Source organism: Trichosurus vulpecula, chromosome 5 (genome assembly GCF_011100635.1).
Source record: "Trichosurus vulpecula isolate mTriVul1 chromosome 5, mTriVul1.pri, whole genome shotgun sequence".
Taxonomy (NCBI): Eukaryota; Metazoa; Chordata; class Mammalia; order Diprotodontia; family Phalangeridae; genus Trichosurus; species Trichosurus vulpecula.
The window spans coordinates 303222811-303237284 of record NC_050577.1 but is presented as its reverse complement, the minus strand read 5'-3'; the positions used below and the strand labels follow the sequence as shown (position 1 = coordinate 303237284).

Below are 14474 nucleotides of genomic sequence, written 5' to 3'. Positions count from 1 at the left end.
GCTAGAATACTCACCCATTTAGGAGGCAGACGATATCATGGGTGAGAGTACGTGGTCAGGAAAAGCCCAGCACTGGTCAGCCCTCCTCCTAGGTGCGGCTGCCGGGGGAGGTTGGGGTCTGCAGGGTAGACAGACGGTGGTTTGGAGGCCCCACCACAAGAGGTGTGTAGGTAGGTCAGTAGGTAGAACATTGATGAAGCACTAGTCATGTGCCAGGTGCTGAGGAATACAGATGTAAGCAACCAATGTGCCTCCTGCCCTCATGGAGCATGGAGCACGTGAAGGGGGGATCGTGGAGATGGCCTGGATCCCAGCCAGATGAGTCAGGCCAGAGCTGGCCTGGCAAAGCCCAGGGTGGTTCTAGGCACAGGGCCTGATTTTGGGCGGGGATTGGGGAGGTGGTGACCTGACATTGACCAGCTGTGATGACGTCAGATGAAGAGAGACATGGATGGGTAGAATTCCTTCTCAGTCAAGGGTCTTCATCCACTGATCTCGTCAGTCGTTCTGTCTCTGTCTCCTTGGGGAATGGACTTGGCCTACCCAAACTCTCACCATGTCCTTGCCAACAGCATCTTTTATGCCATCATATATAACATGATGCAACCTTCTACGTGCCATGCCCTTTTCTCTTGCCCTTTAGGTGATCTGTGTTTTTGACTCATAGAATCACAAAATCTCAGAGTTTGAAGGGAGCTCAGAGGCCATGTAGTGCAACCTGTAAGTCCACCAAAACCCCCTCTACCACCTGCCTGACTCTTTTGACCTTTGTGAGATGGTGGTGAGTGAGAAAAATGCCATAGGATTGAGGAAGAGCAAATGCCCACTCTTCTAAAAAGGAAAGCCAATGGAATAGGGCAGTGAGTTTGACCTTAATTCCTTGCCAAATTCTAGGATGTCTTACTAAAGAAATGACCAGTTTACCAGTCACAGCCTGTATGGCCTCATCTGGAATAGGATTGACGTGACAGGGTAACCCATCTTGTAGCAGAGCTGAGGGACCAAAGCATTCCTCAAGGCTCATACCCTCTGCCTGTAGAAGGGATGGAGAGAGAGAGAGAGAGAGAGAGAGAGAGAGAGAGAGAGAGAGAGAGAGAGGAGTCCAGTTTGATTAGGGTCCAGGAAGTTTAAAGCAGGTCCAGTGGCTGGACCCTAAGCTCAGGCATTCATGGCTCTTTGTCACTGTGGAAGGGTGGGCTGCTCCATTGGGCATTTGCCAAGACTCTATCCTGGGCCTCAGGCTGCTGTTTAACATCTTTGTTGGTGACTTGGCCAAAGGTCTGGAGGGAAGCTGGGAGGGAGAGCTGAGCCACTGGATAACTGAGTCAGGGCCCACAGTCTCACCTTAACAGGTGAGAACGCTGGACTGAATTGAACAACAGTGTGGAATTGAATAGGAACAGAAGTAAATAAAGCCTTGTGCTGGGGGGGGGTGGGGGGGGGCAATATTAGTTTCACAAGTGAAAGTTGGAAGAGGCATGATTAGAGAGCAGGGCCTCTGGGGGAAAAAAAAAGCTGGGCAGTGGGTGAGCTCGGTCTGAGACAGTGTGGTGGGATCTCGGGCTGCCCCCAGCAGAATAGGGAGGTGACAGTAGTTAGAAAACAGTAAACACTTGCAATGCTCTCAAGGAACCTTGAGATACATTGAGATGCATGCCTTGGATACAGATGTGAAAAGAAAAGATAGTCCCTGCTCGCAAGGAGCTTACAGTCTAATGGGGAAGAAGACCCTGAAAGGGGGGTGAGGTGGGGCGGGGCTGGTGGAGAAGTCAGCCAGAGAAGGCCCAGAGTAGTGCAGCCAGGAGAGAAATGAGCCTTCTGAGCTGGGATCTCTTCTTAAATAGAGGCCGAGTTCGTGGCCCCACCCTCCAGTCCCAGGGGCAGGGGGTGGTGGTGGGGCAGAGTGCCAAGGCTGATGAGATCTGACCGGGTGCTGAGGTCATTCCGATAAGGAGCTTCTTGGGCCTGGGGGAGAAGTCAGAATCCCAAGGTGGAGGTGCAGCCTGGTGAGAAACAGGAAGCAATAGGCTACAGCTGGAGTTCTGTGTTTATTTTGTGGTGCCTCAGTGTCCAGGGAAGGGGACCTTGTGTTCACACCATTATTGTTCCTTCCAGTTAGATTGGAGAAGAGAAGGCCAGAGATATGGCAGCTGTGTTCAAGGGCTGTTGTTGTGTGTAAGAGGGATTCTGTTCATCTTCCTGATCCCAGGGGACACTATAGGAGCAGTGAGGGGAGATGCAGCAGGGTGGGTTTAGGCTTGATACAAAGATGAATTGCTTCCTGACAATTAGAGTGGAAATGTGCAGTGGTGAGTCTTGGAGAAGGTATCTCTAATGAGATGATATACATAAAGGACTTTAGAAATCTGAAAATATTAGAGAAATGTTGGCCATCTCTCTCTCTCTCTCTCTCTCTCTCTCTCACTCTCTCTCTCTTTCTCTCTCTCTTACTCTCTCTCTCTCTTTCTCTCTCTGTCTCTTACTCTCTCGCTCTCTCTCCCTGTGTCTATTTCCCCCTCACCCTCATCCTTCTCTTCCCTCTTTCTCTTGAGTTCCCTTTCACTTGAGTTCTTGAAGCAAGAGCTGGGATGACCACTTGTTAAAAACCTTGTCGATGCTTTCTTAGGTGCCATTTGACCTGAATGGTCTCTAAAGTTCTTTCTGCCTTTGAAATCCTGTGGTTTTATGAAGTGGTCATCCTTCCTTCACTTGAAGACCTCACAGCCAGGGAGAACCCCTCACCTGCTCCAGATTTGGAGTTGGACAGTCTGTCCTTAGTATTCATTAGAAGGGGGCATTCCACCTGTTCTTGAGCCTTCTGGTTATGGGGTATGTTTCATTAGTTAAAAATTGCTTATGCCAAACTTAATTTTTTTCCCTTTTGTTTTTTAGGCAAGGAGACTGGAGAGAAATCTTTCACTGAGTGAATACCCTCACAAAATCACCCAAATGTTCCTTTGCTTGAGGACAGGATTTCATCTTTGAAACAAGAAGTTTCTCCGGAAGGTATGAGAAGTTCCCTTGGCCTTCCATGCCTTGCTGCTTCGTCGTATGTAGCTCAGTCTGCCAGCACCCTGGCATGTCAGGCACACAGCAATCTGGTGCCTGAACCAATGACATTTGGGAAGACGAAAACTGATTTGGTGTCTTTTGGCCTTTGTAGGGCTGGCCATCTCTGAGAGCAGCAGAGTGTAGTGACATGGCATTAGAAGATTTGGTTTGGCTCACCCTGGGCATGGAGTCACTTCACTCTCCTGAGCCCAGTTTCCTCAGATCTGCTCTGCCGAGCTCATGGGCCTGCTCAGAGGAGAGTGCTCGGGAGGCCTTGAAGTACTTCATGAGGAGGAGTTTGGGCTGCTTACCTTATTCATGTTGTTTAGTCCAATTTGTGAGTTTGACTTTTTCTTTGAATCATGCCAGCAGGCCTCAAACATTATGTGCTTGAAATGGAAATCTGTCCATTGAATTTAGACTTTTCCGAGGGAACAAAATTAGGAAAGTTCATACTACTGTTCCAGAGCCTTTTGACCAATTTCTTTTAGAAGCAGCCACAAATGACAATTTTTCTTAGCACTTGGTGATCTCTGTCCCTGTGGTGCAGCATGGAGCTATCCTAAAGGATGTGTGGAGGCCAGCTAAAGCAGGGTTATCCTGTTCAATAGTTATTGCCTAAGGTCAACTTTATTTGAGATCCTGGGAGCCAGCTTGTGGGGGGCACAGGAAGCAGCTGGAGAGACCTCAGTGAGAGCCAAAGGGAGGTGCCCTGGGGTGTAAGGAGTCTCATGCTTGGAATGTGTTGGGAAGCAGACAGACTGGGTCATGGCCCTTGTGATGGCATGGCTGTGCTTGGCACTGGGCTGCAGGCCTTGCTCGGAATCGAACTGTTGTAGACACAGACCTGACTTCTGTCTCACCTCCCTTTAGATTCTTTCCCGAGGCATGGGCTTTCATTGTTTTTGACCGAACTAGGAAACTAACCTTGTTCTTCAAAGTTCTCAAGAGGAAATCTGGCTTATTTTCTTGGCTATCTGATTAACAGTTTAAAAGTATGTTGGTAAGCTGAGGTAAGGCCGAGGCAGCTTCTGGACAGCCTGTGTGTGTGCTGTTCTAGCGAGCCATTTGGAATCACTGATCTCCTTTTTTTTCCTCCCAAACAGCTGATTTCCAGGAAGGTAGAACCTGTCAGTCAGTTAATCGGCCTTCATTTATCAGGATGGGCATACAAAGGAGAAGCAAAAACAACCCCTGCCCTCAAGGAGCTTATATTCTAATGGGAGAGGCAGCATGCGCATAACTGGGTACATGCAGGACCCAGAGAGCTTAGATGGGAGGTAATCTCAGAGAAGAAGGCACTAGTAGCATTTGGGGGTTCTGGGAAGAGCTTCTTCATGTCACAAGTGGCATTTGCTCCAGGTCTGAAGGAAGCCATGTATTTTAAGAGGCAGAGTGAAGGAGAGAACTCTTGGCATGGGGCCCACAGGGCAGAGATGGACCCAAACTGGGCTAGGCCTTATTTTTAGCATAGACCGGATCTTGTTTGGCCATTTGTGGCCTGCCTTTAGAGTCCTTATTTGGGCGATGTATTTGATACATAGCTGCTTCTGTAGTCCATGTCGTCAATATTTGTCCTGATAAGAATGCCCTCTCTTTGGAAACACAAAGCTGGAGCCAAAGATGTTAAAGAGTACACGAATGCACTATTGGTGGAGTTGTGAACTGATCCAACCATTCCAAATAATAATTTGGAACTATGCCCAGAGGGCTATAAAACCAGGCATATCCTTTGATCTGGCAATACCATTACTAGGTCTGTTTCTCAAAGAGATCATTTAAAAAAAGAAAGGAAAAGACCTCTATGTACAAAAATATTTATAGCAGCTCTTTTTGTGGAGGCAAAGAATTGGGGAATGGCTCAATAAGCTGTGGTATAGGATTGTAATGGGATATTATTGTGCTATAAGAAATGATGAGCAGGATGCTCTCAGAAAAACCTGGAAAGACTTTTTCGTTGTTACCAAGTAAACCCACCCAGTGTAGATGTCTTTGTGGGGACTTTGGTGGTTCTGTCCATTGGCTTGGAGAGTGTTAATGTGGCATGATAGACAGAGCCCAGGAAGACTCGGCTTTGAGTCTTGCCTTTGATACCTGTGAGATGTATAGGTGGACCTGAGCCTTAATTTTCTCATCTGTTAAATGGGGATAAATCTATACTGCCTCTCCCCCTTTCCCTTTGCACAGGTCATCCATGTCTGGAATGCTCTCTCTTCTCACCTCTGCTTCTTCCTTGGCCACATATTAGTGCTCCATCTCTGCCCCACCAAAAGTACTTTGCATTTTCTGGTGGAGTCCAGCCACGCACTTCTATTACTGTGGGAATTAGTGTGGAAATTCCCTCCACGGATGCAAATAAGCTATTCATATGTAACTCCGAAAGTTGTCTGTGTCAGAGGTAGAGCTTGAACCCAGTTTTTCCTTATTCCAACATCACATATCTGCTTTGTCTGTATTTGCTATTTGCTTATCTGCCCACATGTTATATGCCCTTGATAAAATGTAAGCTCCTTGAGGAATGGGGCTATTTCATGTTTACCTGAAACCTAATTGTGGTGCCTTGCCCCCAAGGACAGAGAAATACAGCATTTCAGAGTTGGAAGGGGCCTCAGGGTCCATCTGGTTCAAACTGTCCCTGCCAGAGCATCCCCACTACGGCACACTCATACTCATCAGGATCACTCAGCCTTGGCTCATAGACCTCCAGTGAGGGAGAACTGACTGCATTCAGAGGCACAGCCCGTGCCACCTTGAGACAGCTCTTGTGGATAGGAGGTTTGCCCTAGAATCAAAGCAGACTCTCCTCGATTAAAATCCAGTGCTCTCTTTCCTGTGCTCTGCTCCAGTCATTGTGCCCCAGTATGTATCTGTGACCTCCATTCTGCCCCTAGTGCACATCCTCTCCCTGAACACCTAGAATGCTCTGGCCAGACTTGTTCCCAGTTCTGCAGACCTTTCTGTCTTCTTATGCTCATCTGGGCTGGAAAAATGCCTCAGTGTGAGTCACTTTTTCTTGAATTTTCCCACCAGAATTTGTTCTGGTGAAATTTTTATATTTGTTTGGAGGAATACCATAGGAGGTGGGGGAAGCTCTCTGTACTGCTTTCTACTACTCTGCCATCTTGGCTTCTGGACAAGTCTTTGGTAGTTTGATTAATTGGCATTGAATGGTAAGTTAGTTTAGGTAGCATTACAATTTTTGTTATGTTATCATGGGTCAATCATAAGCAATTAATCTCTCCAACTATTTGTCTTTTTTTTTTCTGTAAAGAGTGTTTCGTAACAAAAAAAAAAAGAAAAAAGTGTTTTGTAGTTATATTCATAAACTCCTGCATGTGTCTTAGTAGATAAATCCCAGCAATTTTATATATTCTATAGGGTTTTTTTCGCACTTATAATATTTATTTTTTAACATTCATTTAAAAAATATTAAGTTCCAAATTCTCTCCCTCCCTCCATTCTTCCCCTCCCCTGCACATTGAGAAAGCAAGCAATATGATATAGGTTATATATGTGAAGTCATGCAAAACATAGTTCTGCATGAGTCATGTTGCAAAAGTAAAACAAATAATAAAAGCAAAAAACATACAGGAAATGAAAAAGCATGCTTCAGTTTACACCCAGAGTTCAACGTTCTTTCTCTCTGGAGGTGAAGAACATTTTTCATCATGGGTTCTTTAGAATTGTCTTTACATTTGAGTATTGTTTCGTTATTGTTGTTACTGTATATAATGTCCTCTTGGTTCTGCTCACCTAACTTTGCATCGGCTCACGTGAGTCTTCCACGTCTTTCTGCAAGCACCCTGCTTCTCATTTCTTACAGCACAATAGCACTTCGTCACAATCACACCGCACAGCTCGTTCAGTCATTTCTCAATTGATGGGCGTCCCCTTGATTTCCAGTTCTTTGTCTCCATAAAAAAAGTTTCCGTGAATATTTTTGCGCATACAAGTCCTCTTTTCTCTCTGGCCTTTTTGGGAGGCAGACTTAGTGGTCGCGCTGCCAGATCAAAGGCCTTTTGGGCGCTGTCTCCCAGGGGTGGGGTGTGGGGGGCTGCTCATGTCTCTCCAACACTGCATCAGTGTGCTTATTTTTCCCCGCCCCCTCTAGCGTTTGTGCTTGTCCTTTTCTGTCCTTAGAGTTGTTTTAATTTGCATTTCTCTAATCAATAACAATTCAGAGCATTTTTTCATGTGACCATTGATAGCTTTGGTTTCTTCTTCTGAAAACTTCCTGTGTTCATATCAGTTGAGGAATGGTTCTTATTTTTTATAAATTTGGCTCCATTCTCTCAGGATGTTTGAGAAATGAAGGCTTTATCAGAGAAACTTGCTATAAAATTCTCCCCCAGTTTCCTGCTTTCTTTCTAATTTTGGCTACATTGGTTTTGTTTGTGCAAACCCTTTTTCATTTCATATAATCGAAATTATGGCAGCTGGGTGGTGCAGTGTGTAGAGCACAGTATTTGTATGTCTATAGACATAAGAGAGAGTGTAAGTTCCTTGAGGGTTGGGGCTGTTTCATGTTTGTCTTTGTATCCATGTGCCTGCTATCATAGTTTATGATAGAGGAGACGTTGTAATAAAGGTTTTTGTTTAGTTGATTGATAAGGGATTGGGAAGTGGTGTCCAGGAAAGGAGTTTTGGTCCTGGCAGTCCTGTGGTCAGAATTACAGGGATTCAAAATTCCAGAGATTCTGAGTAGAGCACTCAGTAGTGATGGTCATTTGACCACTCAGGTCTTCTGACTCCAAATCTCGTAAATCCTAATCCACTTCCTGGGCAGTAATGCATAATAAGGTGGCTAGAAGGTCAGTTGGGGCCAGGCTGGGAAGGACTTTCAACAGACAAACAGGAGTTTATGTTTGCGGTTTATATTGGTGGCATGTAGGGTACCACTCGTGGTTTATTGAGGAGGGAGGGAGGTGACAAGGTATGCCCTGCTCTGTAGGGAGCTGGGTGAAAGATACTGATGGTGATCTGATGTAGAGTGGCAGCTTTGGAGGATAGAAAGAAGGGCACGGATGGGAGAGATGTTTTCGAGGTAGAAAAGACAAAATTTGGCAATACCGTAGTTGTGAGCTTGGGTGGTGGAGCCCCTGCAGAGATAGGAAAATTATGAAGAGGAATAGGTTTGGGAGCAAAAAGTAATTAATTCTCTTTTGGACAGCTTTGTCAGCCCTCTGCCTTCCAGCATCCTAGTCAACTTTTCATTGTGTCCAGTGGAATTCTGCTTTTGTTTGAACTCTCCTCATTCTTTCATTTTTTTGCCATAACAGAGATCTGGCCCTCCTGTGAGGAGCCTTTCTGGTATCCCTGATCACATTGGACTAGGGTGACTGCCACTGCTAGGCTGTTGGGGATGGGTCGGACACCAGGACCCTGCTCATCCAAGTTTGGTGTTGGGATAAAATGAGTCATCGAAGAGTTAACAAAAGGAACAAGGATTTGAAAGAAGGGTACAGTGATATTTAGGTTCTATAGACTCTGTACCCCTCTTTTCCATTTGGAAGCATGTCTTGTCAGCAGGGCAGAGTGTGGTGACTCTTCTGGCCTTCAGACATACACTTAGTCAGAGGATTCCTGACCCCATCTGGGCAGGACCTTTTATACCTCTAGGAGAGCAGGAAGCCACTTTAACATAGCCAGAGGCCACCAGGATGCTACTTTAAGGGAGACACCTATCCTTACGCCACCACTGGGCCAGCGAAGTCCTGGCTTTGTCAACCTCTCTCTCTGTGTCTCACTCTCTCTCTCTCTCTCTCTCTAGCTCTCTCTCTACCTGTCTGTCTGTCTATATCCTGTTCCTTTATCTGGCATCTCCACTAAGCAGCCTCTTTTCATTTGAATTTCACTTTTGCCAGATATATTCCCCTATCCAGATTCTGGTAGCTGTTCTATACTGAACCCTAGGTCAATCACCTACCCTTCCCAAGAAATTTGAAACCTGACTCATTGTCTCTTTCTGTACCCCAAATCCTGCCATTTTTCTTAAGGCCTTTGGCTCACATGATGATGTATTTCCTCAAACACCCTTTTTGGCCAGTTCATAAACCTCCTCAGCTCCTAAAATCAACACCTTCACTCCACCTCAGCCACATATAGCAACAGCCATTCCTTTGATCCCGTCACCTACACATGTTTCACCTTTACAATCCAGAACCCTGAAGTTCCTCTTTGACCATAATCTCCTTCCCTTCCAGTTCTCTTTGTGCCTCACCCTTCCTAGAATTCTTTATTGTCTGTCCTTACCACAGCCTTCAATCACTGCTTTACCCCAGACAGTTCAACTTTATATTATCTTTGACCCTTGAATCTCTTGCTACATTCTTTTTTATCCCTACTTAACCCTTTCCAAACCAAAGCCCTATATCCTTGCTACCATGCTCTTCTTTTGTTCTTGCTCATGTGCTGCTGAATACTAATGGAGAAAGTCACATAACTGCTTACTGGGTCCATTTAAATTATGTTATGTCTGACAAATATGTTGAATGCAGAAAAGCATAGAAAGACTTATATGAACTGATGCAAAGTGAAGTCAGCAGAGCCAAGAAAACAATGTGTACTATGACTACCACAATGGAAATGGAAAGAAAAATCTCCAAGAAACAATCTAAAATGAATTTGCAAAATTACAAAAAAAGCATGACTCAAGGAAGATACGAGATATGAGAAGATGCCTCTTCACACTCCTGTTTTTGCAGAGGTGGGGCACGGCTGTGGAACCTTGCATATGTTGTCAGATTTTTTCCATGTTTTGATAGGTATTTTTTTTTCTTCCTTTTTATTTTAAAAAATTATTTATAATAAGGGAAAGCTCAAGGTGGGAGAGAGAGTAAGAGGAGAAATATGGGGGTAATTTAGGCAATATGGAAAAACAGATGCATAAAAACTTACTTAAAACATTTTTTAAAAAAATCTTTATTGCATTAAATATTTCTCAATTACAGTAAAAAAAATTTTTTAATCGTCACTTAAGAAATTCTGAGTTACAGATTTTCTCTATCTTCTTGAGAAGACAAGCAATTTGACATTTGATATGATGTGTCAGGTAGCTAGATAGCCAGTGGATAGAGCGCCAGGCCTGGAGTCGGGAATACTCATCTTCTTGAGTTCAAGTCTGGACTCAGATACTTACTAGCTATGTCACCCTGGGTGAGTCACTTCACCCTGTTTGCCTCAGTTCCTCATCTGTAAAATGAGTAGGAGAAGAAAGTGACGAATCACTCCATTATCTTTGCCAAGAAAACTCCAAATGGGGTCATGAAGAGTCTGGTTTGCCCAAAAGTGTAAGATGCTATATTGCCCCTGGACCCAGACAGTGAGCACTTCTAAGTCTCATGAGAGAAGAATAGGGGTTGTTGCTAGCTCCCATTACCATATTCCCAACCATGCCTCAGCTGCGTAACAATCATCTTGCCCCTAATCCCATGATGCCATCTCTCCTGTTGTGTTCATTGTGCCGTGCTCGCCAAAACCTATAAAAGCAGAGATGTCCTTTTGCTCAGGTCTTTGGCATTAGTGGAGGCTAGCCATTGACCCATTTTATTGACAGGCAGCATGCCCTTGCTAATAAATATTTTGCTTGGAGATTTGCCTCAGTTTACCCTTTTGTTAAATTCCAGTTGTAACACCTTTTATCCCCAGCCCTCATAGCCGGTCAGTTACTCTGTAACATCTTTCACACCGTAGTCTAAACCCTTATTGCTTCTCACCTGGACTAATGAGATAGCCTCCTAACTGGTCTCCCTGCCTCCAGTGTCTCCATTTCCAATTCATCCTCCACACAGCTGCTAAACGTTGTGTATGGGTGTGTGTGTTGTAGATCTGACTATTTCACTCCTCTGCTCAGGAATCTTCAGTTGCCTCTCTGCCTCCTCCCGTTGCCTGTAGTATAAAATACAATTGTTCTGCTTGGTATTTAAAGTACTTCCCCATGTGGCTCTAGTCTGTCCTCCAGGCTGATCACATTTTTACCTCTCTCTTTCCCTGGATAGGAGTTGCTGTATGCTGGCCTACAAGGGTGGAGACTGTAGAGAAAACAGACAGGTGGAAGACCCTAAGATGATGACTCTGGCTGGGAGGGCTTTTCCCACAGGCTGTAGGATGAGCATCTTATTCTCTCTAGATGGCTCTTTTGTTGAATAATAATTAAGGATACATGGTCATGATTTTATTACAATTTTTTCCTGACTTGCCCATTTTTCTCACTTGGAGCAATTCCAAATGAAGGCATCTTGTTATCAAGAAAAAGGGACTGCTTCTCTTCAGAAACAGGAGCCCAGGCCTGCCCACCCAGAGGGCCCCAGAGCTCCCGATTCTGTGTGGCCTAGGGTCTATAAGGCCACCCCATAGCCACACTTCCTTATTCTGCCCAGGCTTCTCCAGCTCTGGGGGTTGCTGCAGGCTACAACAGTTTTGACCATCCCGGTGGTCTCTGGGTACCAGACTTTTTTAAGGAGCTCTTAGCAACTTGGCCAATGTAAAATGGAAGTATTCCAGTCAACATTCTAATGGTTGGCCTTCCTCTGGTTAGCTTGATAATCCTCCTTACTTTTTGCCTTTAGTGGGCATTGAGAATCCTTGATCGTTATTCTGAAAAGTAAATAGAATTGAACTGTAACCAGTTGATTTCTAGGCTTCATCTAAGATTCTGATTCTCTCTTAGCAACAGTCTCCACCACCAGAATGTTCTTTTTGAAAAGACTCTTCCCTGGAACTGCATGGCTCCACTGCCGGCATTTCTCTATGAAAAATCCCTTCTGGGCGATGCCTAAGATACCCTTAAAAAACAAGTAATCGGAGCAGGACTTGGAGGCCTCTACATCTGTCTGTTTGATGAATGGCTAGAAGATGGTGGTGACCCCTCGAATCTCCAGATAGACTGCTGAAGGTGGTCAGAGAATGTGGAAAGAATCCCTTGGAGGCGTTGGTATCACTTCAGGTACATTGAGACGTCTCCTCAGCCACTGGGCACAAGTGACCGAAAGCCGGTTAATTTTACTCAGAAACAGTTGCTCACTGTTCCTCGTGCAAGCCTGGAGGGTAGCTGCAGCACCAAGCTGCTGGAATCTTTGGGTAGGGTGGAGTGAAGTATTGACCACAATGGGCAGGACTGCACATCCAAGGAATAGGGCAGTAATGAGAGGATAACACAAAGCTTGGATTCGATGAACTTGATTCACCTCCCCAAGTATTGGCAGATCTGTCTCCTGGGTAACTAATTCATGTGGGTACGAAATACAAATGGCAGGCTTAGGTTGATAGAAGTATTTGACAGAAGGAGTGAAAGGACAGTCAGCCTCTGTCCTCCGGACTAGTCTGTGAACTAGCAGGATCTGGTCAGATCTGTAGGCAGTGAAATAAGTCTTTGGCTGGACACAGAACAACGACCCCCAAGGGCCTGACCAGATTCTCTTGTTTAGTTATGGCATTGTTTAAAATAAGCAGACTAGGAAATCTTTTTTCCCAAAGATGATAGTACAACAAAACTCACCAGTTTGTACTAATTAGTATAAAGGTGAATACAAATTAGTGACAAATCTGAATCATGGGATATTTGAAAGGAATTGTAGGTTTATTTTTAGTAGCACTTGTAGCTGGGAGTACAGTAACAAAGGTTTACACATAGAGAATCCAGTCTGATGAAGAGACACTAATTTAAAACTAATATGTTAATTCTCAGTCAGGGATATAAATGAGTTCTTCAGAAGGACTTGGAAACAGCTTGTTACTTAGGTAGTTAAAACACTGCCTTTGCAATCTTGCTTACACTTAGAATTTTCATAGCACCCTTTTTCCCCTAAAGCTATTGCAAAAGTTAACATTAGACTAGCTCCTGTCCTAATTAGAATTTTACCTCAAAGGATCTGAGTTTTTGTGTATGTGTGCGTTTTTTTTTTTAGCAAGTTTGGAAAAAGATTTGAGCTGCATTTTAAACTCTAAGGAACAGTAATGTGGAGTATAAAACACAGCTGAGCTGTGATCATGGCCCATCCTTCTGAGAAACTTGTGGTCCCTAGAATAGCTTTTGTCAAAATAGGCCATCTCACATAGAAAACTTAGAAATAGTACTCTGCTTTGTTTCTAGTAAGCTGAGCAAAGAGAAGGATCATGTGGCTCAGTGGGGTCAACTCAAATGGGGGGCCCACTAAGCCATACCTCGGGATTCCTGTGGACTACATATTTTAGTTTTAAGATGTTATCTATGCTCCATCTGTTTATTCATTCCCTCATTTATTTCTGTATGTATGTTTGTTTGTTTTCTTAAATATTTCCCAGTTATATTTTAATCTGGTTCAGGCCAAACTTGCTACTATGAGTTTGTCACCTCAGATACAGCTAATGACAAGATGTAGACATCACTAACTCTTCCCAAGGCCCCTTAAGTATGGCTGATGGCATCTGTCCAGCCAGCCTTGCTGCAGCAGTAAAGACACCTGGTCAGACCTTTCAAAACATCTGGGCAGCAATGCTGACCAATGAGAACGGGAGGCTCAGTGGACTTGGAGTCAGCAAACCTGGGCTCAGGCCAGCCTTGAGGGCATGTGACAATGGGAGTGGCAGTACTGGACCTGTTAGCCTCCTTCTTCTTGTGGAGAAGGTAGAGAAATGGCCCCTGTTTTCCTCTGGCCTCGGGTGGTGGCGCTCGTCATAGGTCACAGTTCAGGAGGCTTGGTAGTTTTCCCTGTACTTCCTTCCCAGCAACCCCATAGGCTTGGATTTAGAACTGGAAGTCGGTAGTGCAAGTACCATTATTCCCCAAGCCACAGGAGTCTGCCTGGCTGCACTGGGAGCTTAACTAATGTGTTGCCCGCTTCCAAAGCCAGTGTCAGAGATAGTGCACGATGTCATGATAAGAGACGTCCCAATACGCCTTCAATCCAAAAGGTGCATTTCAGCTGCTGTGTATTGTTTCCATTCAATAACTTTATTTTTAAAATAAATTTGATAGCTACCGTTTTTTACACATTCTATGTTTCCCAATGTGTCTCTGCCCTTCGTCTCCCAGAAAGCCATACCTTTAAAAAAATTTTTTTTTAAGAAAGAACAGAACACATATAAAGTTGTAACACGTTAAAAAACCCGACGTGTTGTGTTCTAAGCCCATGATCCCTCACTTCTGCTGAGAAGATGGCTTATGTTTCTTCTTTGGGGCTAAGCTTGGTCATTCTAATTCAGTTGCAGTTGTTTTGTTCTTCTTTGCGTTTTCATTGCTGTATTCATTGTGTATGTAGTTTTCCTTGTTCTGTTTCCTTCACTTGGCATCAGTTCAGAGATGTTTTCCAGTGTTTCTCTGAATTAATATAGTCATTGTTTCTTGTGCCCTTCTTACCTTCCAGCCCTCTGTTGACTGTATCATTTAGTGTCATTGGCCTTCTTCACTGTCTGCTTCTCACACACAACACTCCCATCTCCCAACT

The 14474-nt window shown here is 44.5% G+C and overlaps 1 protein-coding gene across 7 annotated transcripts in view; it reads left to right on the top strand.

The window, feature by feature from the left end:
* The window catches only part of PPP6R2 (protein phosphatase 6 regulatory subunit 2), a 127620-nt gene that overhangs the window by 21410 nt on the left and 91736 nt on the right, over window positions 1-14474 (top strand). For 5 of the 7 annotated variants that reach the window (XM_036758844.1, XM_036758848.1, XM_036758842.1 and 2 more), the window contains one exon: window positions 2893-3006. The gene's annotated coding sequence lies outside the window, so the exon portion shown is untranslated. Of the gene's footprint in view, window positions 1-2892; window positions 3007-11727; window positions 11996-14474 lie in introns of those variants that run through there. The other 2 variants (XM_036758849.1, XM_036758847.1) reach the window with 2 other exon arrangements.